Here is a 19,313-nt window from a genome sequence, read left to right as displayed (position 1 = left end):
GCATTTATACAACAATAACTTATATACTTTTATATCATGTAGGTGTTCTTCGTTAATTGTATACTCATTAGATAGCAGTCTATATCTTGTTATTTACATTATACCTTGGACACTTGTTCTCACCACTTCACCCCATACGTATATTCACTTCACCCCCACGTATGGGATGATGTGAACTTTCTATGATTAATTTCCTTCTATGCACGTTACTTCAGACACGATATGAACAATACTTATATTTTCAGAATGCAGAAGGTCTGTCCTATACATATATAATTGTCAATCAGCCATGCTACTATTTTTGTGTAAGATTTTTTCACTTTCATGCTTACTATGTTCACTTTCCCCCGAATTACTCGATGCATAATGTTGTATCAAAATCGACTCAGTTTTATATAAGTTATCGTGGAACTCTGCAAAAGTCGAGAGGGAAGGAAATGCCATTGTTTTATTCTTTACTGATTTTAACTCACTGCAAAGGGAATGATCTGGAAACCTCAAAGCAAATGTACGACATAATAGAGTGGGGTGGGGGGACTCTGAACGGCGGGCGACTCTGAACATATTAACGTTTGTCATTTGTTTCCTAAAACCGCTACGTTAAGTTTGGTAGAAAGTGGTGGAATTGGAAGATGTTTCTGTGCTGAGCTAACTATTCGTGCGACGTGAGGAACTCACGTTCGATTTGGAGAGGAAAGCGAAAGAGACAAATACAAATGTAAGGATCAAGTAATAAAATAGCCATACTGTAGTTTGAGACCTTGTGTATATAGTATGAAATTTCTATGAGAGACAGCATACAACCACGTTGTTGATGCATGGAAGTTTGGCGGGAATTTAGTCATGCCTGACTGCTACATGATGACTGGTGCTGCCATCTGTGAAAAATTACGAACACTTAACTGACAACCTGCGTTGTGGGGCTACTCTGAACAGATTTGATGGGGTGACACTGAACACAGCTTTGTATTGCTGTTATGATGTTTTTACTGTACAATTTGTATACAGTGCCTTATCAGGGTTTCATGTTTCATTACAGCTGCCCAGAAACTACAAGAGAGTAAAGAATGGCTCAAAATACGAAAGATGGAATGAGCAAACAATGGCGCAAGCCTTCGAGAAAATTTTTAAAAAATGTCCCTCTGCCAGGCTGCCGAGAAATACGAGATACCCAAGGGCACGTTACACTTGCGGTTGAAATCTGTCATTAGGAGGTCACAAAGAGGTCAGCTCGTGTTTGGGACAGAAGAGGGAGACGAAATGGCAAACTTGTTGCTCAAGGTGGCACGGAAAGCTTTCCCTATAACACCGCAAAATGTAAGAAAAGCCGCATTTGACTACGATGAAAAGAAAGCACTGAAACATCTTTTCGACAGGGAGACGCGATCGGCGGGATTGTTTCTCAAACGAAACCCTGAATTATTATTACGAACCCTGAAACAGCTATCTCTTACAAGTGCAAAAGGTTTCAGCAAGGAAGTTGTCACAGAATATTTTGATTTCCTGCATCAAACCGTAGAAGGCACTGGCTTGGTCAACTCTCCGGAACACATCTACAACGTGGAAGGGACTGACCTTTCTTTCAACAATAAACCAAAGCGTGTTGTGGCAGACAAAGGTTGTTCGCAGTGTTCGTGACATGCGCCGAGAAAGGAGAAAATGTTTCGTTAATTACGTGATGTAATGCTGCAAGCGCTTTCATTTCTCTGTCCTGGGTTATCTGCAATAGGTAACTGGATCCAATGTTCAAGATGCAGCCGTTGGTACCACAGTCTGTGTGAGCACTGGTGACAATGTACTTTTTATATGTGGACGATGCAGAACCAGTGCGTGAGCACATGTCTAGTTCTACGGGGTCTACGTTCCCCAAGGAGTTTTAATACACAGTAGATATATTATTGATTTTGTTTTTATTTTAGTAAATCTCTTCCTTTGTTTTTATTGGACAGATCATACATGCAGATTATTCTTCCCTAAATATATACACGTTTAGTACTTCTGCATAGTTTTAGTGCTTTTTTTAATGTTCAGTGTCACCCCTCCCTTGTTCAGTTTCACCCCTCGATCGTGGGTGACTCTGAACAAAACACACGTGTTCATTTGCACGCACGTAGCATCCATTCTATACCAGATATCACGCAGTGCTTGCACCGAATGTTGAACAAAATATTGGGGTTTCGATTCCATGTAAAGTTTCTTCCATTCGTTGCGAACCGTTTGCTTACAAGGTAAATTACCACGAAATTGTTCAGTGTCCCCCCACCCCACTATACGTATAAATCGAACTTTTTTAAACGAAAATTATCGTGAGTCATATTTTTTGAATTGAAGGAGAGAGAAGAAAAAATATTTCATTCTTGGTAGATTTTAATCCCAAGCTATAGAGATATTCACAATAAAATAAAGAAAACATACTATCATAATCAAATTATTTGTATGTGATTCATACTGCAAAATTACATGTATTTATTTGTCACAAAATAAAATGCATGTTTTTCGAGGGATAGTATCTTGTTCCCCTTGAAACAATGGAAGATATGAGAAAACCAGTTCGCTTAATAAAGTAATTGGCCTTTTTAAAACTTTTAAAAGCTGTAGATCCTAGTAAAATAAGAAAATATATTAAGTTTTCGAATGTAGTTCACACAATACAAAACATACATAGTATAACGAGCAGAGAAAACAGAAAAACTGTCATATGGAAGGCTAAACACAACAAAAACAGACGATATATAACCCTTAACTCTGAATCCATGGGATTTTTCATTTCAATTAGATCACCAATTTTGTGAATATGAGCAACATACTGTATGTTTATTTTTTTTTTTTAATCATCATTCACTTCGTAGCACTTCTTTCTTAGTATGACCTCACAAAGAAAATTTATTTTTAATGTGAAAAAGATTGTTAAAAGCTCAGCTACAACAATTTGCCACCGGTTCGTTTGATAACGACAATCTTTACTATTCCATTCATTGTAGTAATACTGCAACGTGTCTTTGCCTCACATTCTCTCTTTCTCTGTTTACTTGAGTTCAAAGTGGATCTTTTACTATACAACGAAAGGGAAGGGGTGGAGAAACAAGTGTACAAGAGCCCCTATCCTTACCTCTCTGTTTCTAAATAGATTAAAGGCTTAACAAAATTTGTTTTCTCATTATGTTGTTTCCAGTTTATAAATGTGAAATTTAATTCAAGGAATGGTTTTTAATATCTCCACTTCCAATCATTCAACATTTAATCAAAGGCAGAAGGAGAAGTGTAGAGTCAATCCATGCTAAGTAATCGAGAAAAAAGAAAAATTGCCGCTTGATCTTTTCAAAAAAATCTAATTTGTTCATGAATGTTTATCCTATATCAGGGTACTTCAAAACCACAATTATTAATTATTTTTTACAACATCCCATGGCGACGCAGTCAGTGATTATAGCGAGTAAGTGTTCACTGACTTGCGAATGTGGATCAAACGAAAGGAAAACAGTTTCCTGCAAGAGTTGACAGTTAAAACAAGAATAAACAGGATTAAATATCATTGATATAGCAAACAGCAAGAACAAGCAGTACTTACGGACTTTTTTGTCAAGTATGTATTTTGACTTTCCTCGCCTTCTGCTGATGGCGGCATTCTTCACCAGTGCTGCTGTGGGTGTGATAAGACAATGTAACAACTAGAGGAAAGAAACGAGCTTGAGAGCTTTGACTGGACTAACCATTCATCCTACCTTATTTTACTTCACAACCACGAATTTCCAGTTGAATTTGTGAACAAAACACCTCCTAGAGTATGACATCATTACTTAATAATTTGACCCCCTTCTGTTTCAAAACACAAAACGCGCTTTATTGTGTGTTATGGTATACTGAAGGACTAACTATTCCCAAAATTTCAGATTTTTTAGACAGACCCATTGGAGATATTGCACAGTGAAATATGCCAAATTGGTACAATTCCCCAACTTTACGATTTTTTCAGGCCTTTAAGAGCAGCTACAGGTCTGTAAATTATTGTGTGTTAACTTATGACCCCGGACTACATGCACACACAAATTCAAACCTCTACGTCAGTTGTTTCCTCTTCCCAAACATGTCTTCAATGTCCAAAAACGTTGGTACTGTAGGATCTGATTTCATCCCCTTCAAGAGGTTTTAGGCAAAAATGTTCAGAGAAAAAAGTTTTAGCTCTGCACGAGTTGGAAACACCAAGCAATTTTCAATTTGTTAGGACAGATACGTGCTGAGATATTCAAAACAACGTAAACGCCTAAAAACGCAAGGCAAAGAAACGCAAAATGGCGGCAGCCGCTGCGTCGCCATGGGATGTTGTAAAAAATAATTAATTGCGGTTTTGAAGTACCCTGATATAGGATAAACATTCATGAAAAAAATTAGGTTTTTTAGAGATGGTCCAGCGGCACATGCTTGATCACTTAGAATGGATTGACTCTGTAATAAATGTGAAAAATCGTAAATTACAAAATAGGTGCAAGATTTAATGAGCACATGTGTACATGGCTAAAGTAGCAACTTGGGGAAAATTTTACCCTTTTTACCCTTTATACTTCGTATTTTGAATTAATAGATATAGTAAATTTCGATAAAATCGGAAAGTTATACGAGAGTTTTCATAGAATTGAAAGATGGACAACTGCCAATCCAGCTCAAAGCTGACGCTTCCTTCAATAAGGTATTTCCGAAAGAACTTATGTTAGTAATAATATTCCGATTTTTATAAAACATGTGTGTGTCTTGCTTTAGGACTGAAATAGTGATAGAGAAAAAGGAGGATTGCTCGCTTCAACAGTACATAGTATCAATAGTGTACTGTAAATGTGGAGCACATAGGAGCTGAAGATTTGATGACACCTCTTTGGATGTGCAGTACCCCTATTCCAAAAAAGATGCCCGCATTGATTATGACTGTTATGAGCTGAAAAGTTTCTAAGTTCAACTTCGGGTATCTTCCAAAACGGTAAACCAAAGATGACAGCCTTCAAGCCAACCTTAGCAATCGAAAAAAAATCGCTGATGTATTTCTCTTCTTTTAAGTATGATAAAACATGTAGAAACGTTATTAAATACAGAAAAGAAGGAACGTTCATTGAAATAGTAATGATGCACTATTTCGATATCATGTATATATTTCGATACATGTGAGCATATGCTGTTTTTTTCACCTAAGTTTCCATACGTTAAAAAAAATCATTTCCGATAAAAGGAAAGATAGCAAACATAGTTCTAGTGTCCATAGTAGAATGGAAGGATAAAGGAGGTAAAAACAGTGGCATTTGCAACGGATACAAATCCCACTGTCTTCGAAATCCAGTTAAATTTCTTTAGAAGTAGGTCGGCATGGATCTTCATGTTGGCTCATTGGTAAAGCATGCGACTTCCAATTGTGAGTTTAGGTTAAACTTTTTTGTGTGTATTTAATGAAATTGTTCCTCAATGCATGAATAATTCTATAAAATAATTACGTTAAAATAAATCAATTGTATACGTATTCATGCATTCATTTTAAGACATAAGTAATTATTATGTTTAAAATATAACATCTGAAATGTGGTGGGTGTTGACAGAACATTGGAATATTATATGTAAATTTCTAAATTCAAATTAAGTAAAACATGTAAAGGCAATAGATAAGTGCGTGTTGTGTATTTGTCTGCAGCTGTTTGTCACACGAAAGTTAGTTATTATATTTTCATTATAGCATAGTATTTACGTTCTTAGAGATAGTATTATAATTGCTAAATATGAGACATATGTATCCGACGTTTATTTAATTCACTGCTAAAGTTGTGTATTATTATATGCACTTTATTCGTCTAATGCATGATAACAGTTATGCAGAGTAAAATACCCTATATATTTATAATTTAAGTAAAATAGTTTGTTTTACCCTTTCAAAATTATTGCCATTTCGCCTCACGTGGGAGACTGAAACATACGTAATTGTATTTCGTTCAACACTTCTAACCTGAGGTTTTGTAACAGCGATGGTCAAATAGGTACAGTAGGAAGTCATTAGGTCAATTTCAAAAATTCCAGAATGTCAAAATTTTAGAATTTGGGAATTTTGCAATTGTAGAAAGTGAAAACCTCATATTCAAATTATGAAATATGACATAAAAACTGACATGATTGTAGGGAATAAACCGTATAAATCCACACTTTCACTAATTGAATAATGGAAGTAAATGCTTATATTTTCATTACCATTTGCTGTTTTAAGTGTGTTCAAACATTTGTTACATTGAGAGTCTGGAGTTCGAGAATATCTCATGTCTAATACATTTTCTGCACATACGAGTGTCATTGTCATCAAGCGCCGGAAATTCAAAGTTATATTTTTCTAGAATGGGTTTGTGTGTTCATGTTAGCTAGCTGGTAGAGCGAGGTGTTCCCAATCTTCAGGTTTTGAGTTCAAATCCTACAAGGACTTTCCTTTATTAGAAATGCTCAAAATTTGATAAAAAGAGTGGTTGCTACGAGAAATATTTTCAGGATGTTAGGTAACCCTAAAAATGTCATTTTGGGAGTTGGGGTGAGGACACTAATATTGAGTCCAAGACTCTTCTGCATTTATTGCGTGTTCCATTCTTCTGGTCACGGAATCTCTTAAATGGCCTATACATCTATATCCTTCCTTTACCGTTAGCCATGTCTCGGAAACAGGGCTTCACAGGTAATCCCTAGTTCTTGGTGGATCTGCACGAGGCCAACGTCCTTTAGAGTACACTTCATCTCTGCCCACATATTTTTCTTGAAATTGAGGTCTGCTCCACGAGGCGGCCAAACAAGTAAATCAATCTCTCGTGTCGGGCTGCCTTGCGAATCATTCCTAAACCACACAGGAAATATGTATTGGGGACTGGTCTTCATAAATTCGTTTCGCTTCTTTCTTTTACTCCTGGCTAAATAGTTATGTATAAATGTGTGTGTGTGTTTATTTTAGGTATAATAAACGGTTCTGAGAACTCAAAATATTTTAACAACCGGTTCTAGGGAACCGGTGCGAACCGGCTGAATAGCACAACTGGTTGCGATCCACATTCGCATATGCAAATGTGAGACGGTAAATTTTGTATTCGTCTAAAAGTTTTTCCTTCATGCCAGCAGCACCACCACTTTAACCAACATGATGAACATTTTGGAGCGCTATTTGCGTACTACCAGAAAAGTGGGAAGCTTCCCTTAGATATCTAAGCGTTCTTAGTGGGTTTATTAATCTCTCATCTTCCGCTTTGGTAGATACATGAGGACTATCAGGAGGACGTAAATTACCAGTCTGACCTGCAATACCCTATTTCCGAATTCATCGCCTGGCTGTATCGGCCAGTATAACCATTTGCCTGAAAGCTCCAGTTGCAGTATAGGCCTCCAATTCCGATAAGGTAATTACAGCTGAACGTCTGTCCATGATCAGCAATGCTCTGAGCTGTGTACAACAAAGAAACAAATAACAGCTGGTAAGTAGTATGCGGTTGGTTACTTGTGAGAATCGACTTAGTCAACAGTCGCTGAAAGAATCTTAAAATGATGCAAGAAATAAAATAATAATGATACAGTAGTTTTCATAAATGAATTTTCATACGAAGGAAAAGTTGTTTTAACAAAATGAGTTGTTATACTGTCTTTACACGTATAAAAATAAACATTCTGGATCTAAACCTAGAAAACGCATCCAAACGGTTGTTCTGTCACGAAAACAACAGAAGGAAATAAATATAATTCCTTACGCAAGCAGTAAGTTTGTTTTATTATTAGTAATCTAAACCAATATAATCTTCCTTCTCTAAAATCATTATTGGACTATAAAATGTTCAACTCAGCGTGACTAAATCTGGTGATGTTTAAAAAGACAAATCGTGGTCATATTTCTTTGATTGTAAGAAGAGATCATCGTTAAAGCCTTTGATTTATAAAATAGTACCACAGGGACACAGGTTCGAATTCTGGTTCTGTTAAGTATTTTGTCCTACTAGTCAATAAGACAATAGTAATTGCTCTTCATCGAACAACAAAAGTATAGACTTTGCATGCTAGCAAGCTATCTTATGTCCTCAAGCTTCTTAAAAGACATACAAAGTAGTGAAGAATTGGAACTACTGAACAAGACTTTCAGATTACACTGACGTGAATTTCCTTTCTTCTGACGCTGACGTATACAATTATAAGACGATCTTAGCAAAGACAGAACTATTTCCTATGTATTATAACGGATAACTTGTTGGAGTTTTAATCTGTAGATCGAGGTTCGATCTCAGCTAAGCTACGATTTAAAAAGAAAATGTATAGTTATATAAGAGTCATGCCCTGGCTACGAAATGCAAATCATTGGACAACCGAGAGATTAATAAGTATATGTGTTATCATAATGCATCAATGAAATTGTTCAAAGGTTAATCTATTGATTTTCACTTTTCACATTCTATCTTAGATCTTCTCATGTTTGTCTCTTCCTTTAGTTCCCTTTCTTTCTGTGTTTTATTTACTTATGTGTAAAACAGAGAGAAAGAGAGGCGGGGAGGGAAGGATAGCTGTGAGTGTTCCTATATTTTAAGGTATTTCCTTGTGTTTCCACTCTCTTCTATCTCTCTCTCCATCTTTTTCTGTCTCTCTCTCTCTCTCTCTCTCTCTCTCTCTCTCTCTCTCTCTCTCTCTCTGCACATATATACTTGTGTGTGTTGGGTAAAGAAAGAGTATTTACAATGTGATAGAGGAATTAGATAATGTAATATCATTAATACAAACTTAAAAATAAGTATTAATAATGCAATTGCAAGTTAAAGTTGAATTGTTAATATCTTTTGTTTAAATGACGAGATTCGCGAATAGGATGTCTATTATTAGTTTGTGATATGAATCATTGCGTTTCGTATAAGAATAGAAAAACTTAATATTTTTTAAGTTAATTTGAAAGCCTGGTTCTCGATTTGTTAAGCCATCGTTTACGGTCTGCATACGTGCAGAGTTGGGTAAAGAAATGACTAGAAATTAAAATAAGTAAGTGAAAATTAATCGAACAGTACGAAGTACAAGACAAACTATAATAATAAATGTAAGATGGAAGTGGGACTTGGTTGATTTTGGGTTTAACGTCCTATCAGCAGCGAGGATATATGAGACGTGGACCTACTTATTAACCTGGAATCCACACCACATGGGCTCCCATCGGGAGTCGAACCCGGGTCTCTCACGAAAAAGACGCGTACGCTAACCGCTTAACCACAAAAAAGCTGGAAGTGGGACTTGGATAATGAACAGAAGCCAAGTCGCCGTCATGCGTTAATCTTTTAACTTTGAAGTTGTGTAATGTCAGGAAGCAGAAGATAAAAACTCAATGTATGCATATATGTGTAAACTACTATACTGACAAAAAAAATTGTAGGTGGCGTACTTAAAAAGGTAGTTTACCTGCGTAATTCCTGTGGTTTTTGGACTTAACGTACAGCAAACGTATAACTGAAAACGCATGTTTTATAATACTTTTCGTATAAGTGCTCCATCTATACGTACTTTCCGTATGAAACAATATAGGCGGTCTGGATCTCACATACAAATGGACATATATATATATCTAAGGAATGTTACATAGGTATATGCAGGTGATATACGGAAAACTGTTAGATGTCAGAGTAAGCAAAAAGATTCCGTATATTTATACAATATACCGCTGTCCAGAGAACGGATTTTTCTCAGTGTACCTTGCTAATATAGACCAATTGTTAAAGTATACTATACACTAAATTCAGTCTTACTGATGTAAATAATTTTTAAATTTAATTATCCCGATTCGGGTCACATTGACATCAAGGGTGTAATGCTGTATTATTAAACGCGATTATGGCGGCGGGTTAATCTAACTTTAGTTTCTGTTCGATTCCCATTTTCAGATTTTTATCAAACTTCAGCTTCTGTTCAAACGACAGTAACATATTCTTAGCTTCTGCGAGAAAGCAAAACCAACGTTAGAAGAAAAACAGATGAACAAAGATGACTTTAGTGTTCTTTGAAGAGCCAAGAAAGTCCTGCCAACATCTTGCTAATGGCGAAATTTCTTAAAGGCCATACATAAATTCAAAATTCTATTAGAAACATAAGATCTTCGACTATTCCAGTGTCAATAGTAGAGCTTACCTCTGGTGCTATGAGTCGGTGGTTCGATCCCTGCTCATGCCATGTGGGTTTTATTATGGACAAACACTATGTCTGGGGTCTTCTCAAGGTTCTTCATTTTCTGCCACTCTATTCATTCCACCAATTTGTCCCTTCATCATCAAAATTGCTTACAGAACTTAGAAATTATATTCAAATTCAACGATACCGGTCAGGTGTAAATGGTGCAGCAATCTGATAATTACATGATTCTGTGTCACTGAAACAAACATTTTAAGAAACTTACAACCACCATCTAGAAAACCCTCAAAGCTACCGAAACGTTGACACTTGAATAAATTGTATATAACTACATAAAAAGTCAAACTGAACTATCCTGACCCTGTGGTCTAATGACTAACGTCTCGGAATTGGTATTACCCACTGCCTGTCATCTTGACTGACATTTTGAGCGTTCACCTCTGGTGCTTGGGGTCCCGGGTTCGATCCCAGCCCCCGCCAAGTGAATTTTGTGATGAACAAACACCGTGCTCGTGGGTTTTCTCGGGGTTCTCCCATTTCCTCCCACTTTCTTCATTCCACCATTTCACTCATCTCTCATCATCACCATCTCCTTTAGCCTAACCGGCATAACCGTGGGACGTAAAACTTAAAGATTTCATTTCATTTCATTTGACTGACATTTTCAAGGATGATATCATTGTACAGAATATTTATGTAATATCCAGTTTAGATCCGGCATTGAATAACCAAGATGTGGAGTAAAACGGAGCAATAATTCTCACTTTATTTTGTTTCACTACACTCCTAATGTCCTTAACTTTGTTTTCAGGATCATAAGTAATCATCGCAACTCTCTAAAGCAGTATCCTCGAAAGAATACAATCATCAAGAGATTTGTGCTAGTTTGAACCAATAGCTTTCAGAACTCTTTCCAAGGGAGAAAAGCTAAATACACTACAAGAATTCGCAACGATGTGCTCATGTTAGATCAGCAGATTACTGAAAATTAATATCTTTAGATTCCTGGCTCTGATCAGTCATCCAGACTAATGTGCCACGGCACTCTGGTTGATAATTCTTGAAACAAATGCATTTCTAGCGTTTAGGGAAAGGTACCCGATTATCCAATACAGACGTTTCCAGATTTCCATTAAGCACAAAACAACGCAATGCTTAGCACACACATTTATTGTGCTAAAAATCGAATGATGACGTGTGTTCTGGCCAGAGAGTATTTTGAGGTTCTAAGTTAGGGACCAAGTGGAAACACTTTTAGCCCAACCAAATATCGAACCCGACACACTTTGGAAACTCAACCATGAGGAACAGCACAGTCTCTTCTGTGTTTTGGTTTTGCATCAGAACAAACCTTAATTTATGATTCTACTTTTAACACTCTGAAACTATCAGATCTTTTCCGTTCGGCTACCTTTCTCCATTTTAAGTGTCCATTCTAGCTCTTAATTAAAAGACATAAAAACTAATTTCAAATTTGAGTTCATTGACTTTCATTATCGATTAAAATATGGTAACTCTAAAGGTGATTAAATTCAGTTTATTCATTAAGGACTGGTCTACGTGGTCTAGACAGAAAATATTTCAGATCGTGCTTCAGTGCTGACATAAAGAAATAACATTGAAAATCGTAGAGTGGATGTGGGTTACCCGAATTAAATAGCTTTTGCGTTCTTTTACAGTGAGTGTGGATCCGTGTTCAAACTTCATATGAGCCGTAACTTTAGCGTAGTGTTTCCGAGCTAAGTTTACCAGAATCTGTTGGAGCCGTTTTCAGAACCCCACAGAATCGTTAAAGAGCCTATAATTTAATTACTTAATTAGGATGAGAGGAGATTGGGTAATACCACATACACACACAATTCAGATATAAACTCTACTAGAGCGTAATACGAAGTTCGCATTGCATGCGGCAAAGAACTAAAATGTGGAAGAGTGCTAAAGATAAAAATGTTTAAAGAAATTTTTTGTCTAAGGTGAAGGCAAATTTTTGTAGTAAAAACATTCGCAATACAACTATACCTTGTTTCTATATTATCAATAGTTATTTTCCAATTGGTAAGTTTTATTTTATGTATGTCATTGTTCTATTTCAGTTATTCAGATAATTGTCTATACACACACACACACACACACACACATATATATATATATATATATATATATATATATATATATATATATATATATATATATATATATATATATATATATATATATATATATATTCAACTATATATATATTCAACAGATTTTAATATCGCGTGTACATACATACGAGCAGAAATATGCTAATACTTCGCACGGGGAGAACATATTTATGAGGAATATTTGAATCCCCTTCCCCTGAGAACATTTATTTCATGCAAGTTTAATTAAAAAATACAGAATATAATATACTTTTGATATAAATATTGAAGAGCTCTCCTCCATAAAACACATCTCTAATCAAATTGATATGATTAAAAACCCCAGCTTAAAGTGGGTACTGACTATCTTCCAAAGTCATTTCAAACAGGTCAGCCGTTTTTCCAACCCCAAAAAATTAATTCGATACAAATCTGTTATTTTTGACATTTTATTTGTCACTTCACTCCACCCTCTGCAATTGCAAAATTATGGATTGCACACTAATATCAATCGTTTTGCATTATTTTTACATCTCTTTCTCTCCATCTCCCATTTTTTTCAAGATTACTTTTCAAACTCCCACAGTATTTAGTCCATATTAAAAGTAATCCGCCTTATGCAGAGTCGTTTTGACATATGATTAGCTTTATACTAAAGGCCTTGCTACTGCAGGAGACATATGTTAGTCAAACTCTTTAGTATGGCACTACTCATGCGTCACAACGACTCTGCATAAGGCCCAATATGTCTACCAGGTTTGATTAAAACTTCTCCAGAGTTACGCTGGAATATACATTCTTACATATATATCCAAACATACATAGATGTGTGAGAAACATCTCTGGTATTGCTCTTCTATTCCCAATCCAGATATGTTCGTTTATGCCTAAACTTGGGATTAAATGTCATAACGACTGTAATCTAATAGCTTGACGAACCCAAACTATGAATTCGACTCTGATCTCAATCCTTTGTGACATTTTAATTTTCACCCCCTCTCACTCGCATTCCGATGGAGAATGAACTTGGACTGTAACGTTACCGGGATTGTGCGATAAATATTGGTAATCTCAGTGACATCCAGAACTAGAGATTCGACACTAATATTTGCTCTTTTCGATTATTTTTACCTGTAAGCCCCTTCCCACTCCTCAGGGTTGCTAATAGAAGTTAAATGTCAACTTAAATGATATAGAGAGTATTGGCAGTCAACTTAGGAAAGCGTTTCCCAACCTTTTTCAACTTGCGGCACAGTACAGGTGCAACATGAATTCTCGCGGCACACCTATAGAATTATTATTATTATTTGTAAATATAAAATACCGCGGCATTTTTTTCTGTGATTACTGACATCCTTCTCACGGAAAACAAAGCTCGATCACTGGTATTTTCCCGTAATAAATCATTATGCTTATTTTTAATTTTAATTTAAAAATAGAAAACAATTGCAATAGGATATAGGACTCAAGTTTTTAAAAATGCACTTTCTTTCTCGAAAACTATCCAACCTTTCACTACGAAGGAAGATCACTAAATAACGAACGAATAAACAAATATCTTGTACTTTTAAAACACAATTGTAGTTAATTTGTATGCATGTTTGCTTTGCCGAAAGAACTGAATGATATTTTAAAATTTCAAGTTGTGAAATAGTTTGCAACAATAAAGAAGCAATAGTGGTCATAACAATGAAAAAAATACTTTTTTTAATGCAGTGTGAAACTTAGTATGAAAGACCGTATGAAAAGTAACACAATATGAAACTTAAAACTGTAGATTCACAGTAGAGGTTCAGAGTAATGTGAAATACAAATATACCTTTTTCCCTATGTCTTGCAATTTGATTGCTATAGAATTAATAATATTGTCTCGATTTCTTCGCGGCACACCAGCTACCCATTCGCGGCACACCGGTTGGGAAACGCTGACTTAGGACCTCGAGAACTATGGATTCAATTTTCATTTCGCCACTCCCCACTTAGTAGTACTATAGGAGCTGAACTTGTTCTTAAACTCATCGGGAGTGTAGCTATTGATCTCGACGACCCCAAAAACCATGGACATTGCACTAATATCGGTCGTTTTCGATCATGTTATATTTCACCCCTTCTATTCTTTCTAGGTGGGCTAGGAGGTATTACCTTTGCTGGAGGCTGAACGTAAAGGTCATCGAAACTGTTACCAATCAACTTAGAGAACCCTGAAATCTTTGAATGTAACACTAGTACCGGTCATTTTCAAACATTTTTATACGTCACAATTTACTCCCCGGCTGCTAATGGGGACTTAAATCGAACTTAAACGTCATTGGGAGTGTCACTATCTATCTAAGCGACTGTCAAAACTGGAACTAATATCGATCGCTTTCGATCATTTTTGTATGTCCCCCAATTCCTTCAATCCTAGAAGTATTAGGGCGTGTCTTACCCAAACTGGGAGCAGAGCTTGGACTTAGAAGGCACCAAAAGTGTCATCAATTGACTTAGAAATAACCTATGGATACGTCACTAATATCGGCCATTTCTGGTCACTTTCTTATGTCACTACTATTTCACCTAGTGTGTAAAGAGACTTACCCTCATTGGGGTATGAATTTGGACTTAAGGGTCATATTAATTGCCACAATCAGCTCATGGATCCCGAAAACTATGGATTTCACACTATAATCAGTCCTTTTCGACAATTTTTATATGTCTCCACACTTCCACTCCTCTCTAGGTGTACTCTTTTCCAGGCTATAAGTAATATGTATGCGAAGTTTGTTAAAATTGTTTCAGGCATTCTAGAGTTATGCTAGAACATACATACACACACACAAACAAACAAACAAACAAACATCCATTTTTATAAAGAGAGAGGTAAGAGAGAGAGAGCGACCAAAGCCTCACCACTCCCATATACAAAAGCAGTTTACAGTATTAAACTCGAAAACGATGAAAATAAGTTATGCTTTCCTTACTAAAACACAATTTTGTCTACTAAATGGTTTGTGGGGATCGTGCACTTGCTGTGGACATAGCTTTGAGGATATTGAACTTGCTGTCTTGAACCACTATCCGATTTTTGGGTATTCGTCATTAATAACTGCATTTTCTATTTTTACGATTTGATTGTATTTCAAGAACGTACAACCCACCCTGTAATGAGAATATTAAAATGAAATGAAATCTTCCAGTTTACCGTTCCTCCATTATGGCCTTGAGACCAATGGAGGGATTAAGGCAAGTAAATGATGGAATGAGATTGTAGGGGGAAACAGGATTATCCCGAGAAAACCCACGGACACAATAATGTCTACCACAACCTTACTTGTCCGCAGATCGAGCCAGGGACCCCTCGCACCATAGGTGAGCCACTGTGGTCTGTATATTCTGTAATATGATTTTCGTCTGAAGGCTACAAAATATTTATTCATGAAGTACGAGAACAGAAAAATTCTTGAGATACTACTTTATGAATAGTGGTGGAAGTCCGAAAGCAGGACCAGACCATGGTTCGATTTCCAACGCGAGCTCATATAGTAAAGATTCCACGTTAATCTGTAGATTCACTTCTCATATACCCTCGCTGCTGAAAGGAACGCTGAACATCAAATCAAACCAAAGCCAAACCGAAGGCAAGGTCTATTTTTCTCTTTTTCCTTTCTTTTCATTTTTCTTTTTCTTTCTTTTCTTAAATCTTTCATTTTCTTTCATTCTTATAGTACAACACAAATTATGTAGCCATCATTAATAAGCTATAATCTTACTTCTCAATTAACATCTTTTTCAATAAATGTATCTTTAAAAAATGCACTGGAACAGATCACTGCTAATTTATCAAATATTTTCAATATAGTAGATATTACCAGCAAATTCAGCTCACAGGATATAATGTACGACTTACATCCATGGTTGCAAAATATTCCTGAAAGGATCCAATGATGCCTATTCTACTACTACTCAAGGATATTGTAATTTTCATAGCTTCTACAACTTAGCCAAAATTTATGTTGTATATATTTGTTATTTACATGTTTCATACTCTATATGCTAAGATTACGTTTTAGAAAGTATTAAACTCATTACCAATCACAAATGTTCCTATATTTTGTTTTACGTATAAAAAATGGGGATAGAAAACCATGCATATAACAAAAATGAGCTCAACTTTCTGTTTTCATATTATTACAAATACTGTGATAAACAAAATACTGTATAATATTAAAATTTAACATCGTAACTTTGTAAATACGTAATATTACATCACTCTTACAAAATACATTCGTGAAGTGTCCCCCCGGAATTTGTGTAAAATTGATTCAAATGCAAAGTTCTCCACGGCCCAATGTGTATTTTACTAATTTTAGCAGCCCATACCGGTAATTTGCAAAACTGAAATGAAATCTGTGAGTTTTACGTCCCACGGTTATGCCGGTTGACGGTAATGATGAAAAATGAATTAAATGGTGGAATGAAGAAATTTTTTACATGATTTATTGTTGACGAAATGTTCTCTGAACGTACATACATACACAAACGTCAATACGGAAATGGCAGTAACCAAATCTGGTCGTATCTGGATTTACGTTAGGCATTTTGACAGTAATACAACACTTCCTTATTATAGTATAACATGGAAGTAATAACAAGATTATGACACCAATGTTGTAAAGAATTTGTTTATACCTACAGTATTTTTTGAGTTAGAAATTGTTTTGATTTGTCAACATCAAAAAATTAAGCGTAACAGATATTACTCTGAAATATCTATTTGCGAAGTGCCTGGAGGGATTAAACATGCAATATCTTCCAAACGATACAAGCTACGCTAAAATACACTATACCAGTAGATTTCCGAGAAAATTGTACATGAATTTGATGTATCACTTGCACCTATTCCCATTTGAAAAACCAAAAGTTGAATCCAGTATGGCGGATCCAAGATGGCGACCGAGATGGATAACATGTGTCAGAGAAGCAGCAATTTCGACTTGATCCAACTTGTTTTGCATACGTCCAGCAATTTTGTGTCCGAGCGTTATAGTAGTGTATGATGTATGAAGGCCCATAAATATGCAAATTACCGGTGTGGTCCGCTAAAATTAGTCCAATACACATTGGGCTGGGAGAACTTAGCATTTGAACGAATCCCGAGGGGACACTTCGCAAATGTACAAAATTATTGTCGCATATCTATAACTGTCTTCTTGTAAGAATATAATTTGATAATAATTTTGTAGGGTGCTTTTAATATTGATACTATGTGTATAATTATGAAACGAATATTTGTGGTAAACTTCATAGGAAAAGAATAATAAATACGAAAATTAGAATGAGTAAAACAAAATGTTGCTAAATAGACAAAAAAAAATTATTTTCGTTTTATTGTTCTTATTTACTGCTCTTTTGACGTAAAATTTGCCACATACATGTCTTTGCCAATTATTCACATACTAACATTATAAGAAATGCCGGGCGAATTCGTTATCAAATTATATTCCTAGAACAACATATTTATAGACATGCGACAATAATTTTGAACATGAGTGTACGTTTTTAGAAGTATGAGGGGTCACTGTACGTACTAAGGCGAGTACGTGTGTCAGTTAAACTAACAAACAATAGATACATGATGTGGCTTGACAGTATATTTATTTTACATGTATAACCTATCATCTAAATATATTAACAATTTGCTCCATCCGATAAATTATTATTGGCAAAGAACAGCATATCTTTTGATGCCATAAAAACCTTTTTTCTCGAATTTCTTGAAAGCTACGGAAACGAATTTACTGCAAACATCTCGTTTCGTTTAGCGCTACATGATCTATAGACAGATAATTATATATATTATTCTTTGGATAATAGCATAGTTAAAAATTAAAATTTAAGAGTTAATAAGAGTTTTGGTATATATTCCATTAACCATATTGTGTATTATATCATCTTGCTAGTGTGATAATGAAAAAAAAAACTTTATGAGAGTATACCTCAGTGTCAGTTTCATCTCAATAGATGGCATGATTATCGTAAAGTATTAATTTTTAGATTTACAAAAAATCACTTGTTCGATTTTTTCGAAAACTACGCATGAGAATCCATATCATTTTTTGCAACAGAAAGATCATACGTGAAAACGAACATGTTAGCAGAAGACCGTAGAGCATGGAAGCTTCTCAGTTGCAGCAAGTGACCTGTCAATTATGGCAGAATACTTATAATGATGATGATGATATTTTTTCAGCTCAAACCTATCGATTGGTATGTATCTCAACTTTGAATTTTCCTGTTAGATAAATGCTAGTTAAATTGTAGAAATTGAACATTGCCTGGAAAATGTTAAAGTTCAAACCTGTGTTTACAAGATTTCCTATTATTAAATAGTAATATACACAAGTAAATTGTAACTTTACGTAGGTGCTACTTTGGCAAATTACTCAGTGTGAGACTTCCTGAAAACAATGAATAGGCTATTTTAGATGATAATTTTGTTTTGTAACTACTAATGGTTTATGTAATAAATGTTATCATTTAACTCGCGCTTTAAAAAAAAAAAAAAAGAGTTAAAATATGCTTTAACATTCAGCAAACAGCAATTGCTAAATTACCATATTTACCCTAGTTTGTTGTCTTTGGACTTACTTGTCAAATAAGCAGATGATTTTTGATGTATATATGTCTTAACTTCTTTCTTCTCGGAGATCGTGTGAATCCGTTGATGCGAGATCAAGCAAGCCTCTTTGCTCCTTGATTTAAAATGTCGTCAGCGCTTTTCTGCCATCAGCTCTCCATATGAGGCGCCCTAGTGGTTGACTGTAGGGAGGCGCTTCGTTCAGCGTTTTTTTTTTTTTTTTTTTAAGAGCTTAGTGACAAAGGGGGGAAGAAAGGAGAGAAGACAGAAACCGAACGCCAATGACACGGATAAGAGAATAAAAAAAAGAGAGAAAGAAATCATTAAAGCCAAAAGCTTTTCCTTGCTGTTTATCAATTACCTCTTTTTCTCTTTTACTATTGGTCAGTGGTATTTTCCAGAATTAAATTTCCCAGTTGTCGTTACATGAA

At 35.4% G+C, this 19,313-nt stretch overlaps 1 protein-coding gene across 1 annotated transcript in view; it reads right to left on the bottom strand.

The window, feature by feature from the left end:
• LOC145666442 (Kv channel-interacting protein 4-like) overlaps nt 1-19,035 on the bottom strand; it is a 58,986-nt gene extending 39,951 nt beyond the window's left edge. Inside the window, exon 1 of the mRNA XM_081733672.1 lies at nt 18,894-19,035. The gene's annotated coding sequence lies outside the window, so the exon portion shown is untranslated. The remainder of the gene's footprint in view (nt 1-18,893) is intronic.
• Nucleotides 19,036-19,313: the final 278 nt, after the last annotated feature.

The sequence above is a fragment of the Thermobia domestica genome, chromosome 1, assembly GCF_964235325.1.
Source record: "Thermobia domestica chromosome 1, izTheDome1.hap1.1, whole genome shotgun sequence".
Classification (NCBI taxonomy): domain Eukaryota; kingdom Metazoa; phylum Arthropoda; class Insecta; order Zygentoma; family Lepismatidae; genus Thermobia; species Thermobia domestica.
This window is presented reverse-complemented; position numbering and strand designations above follow the sequence as displayed.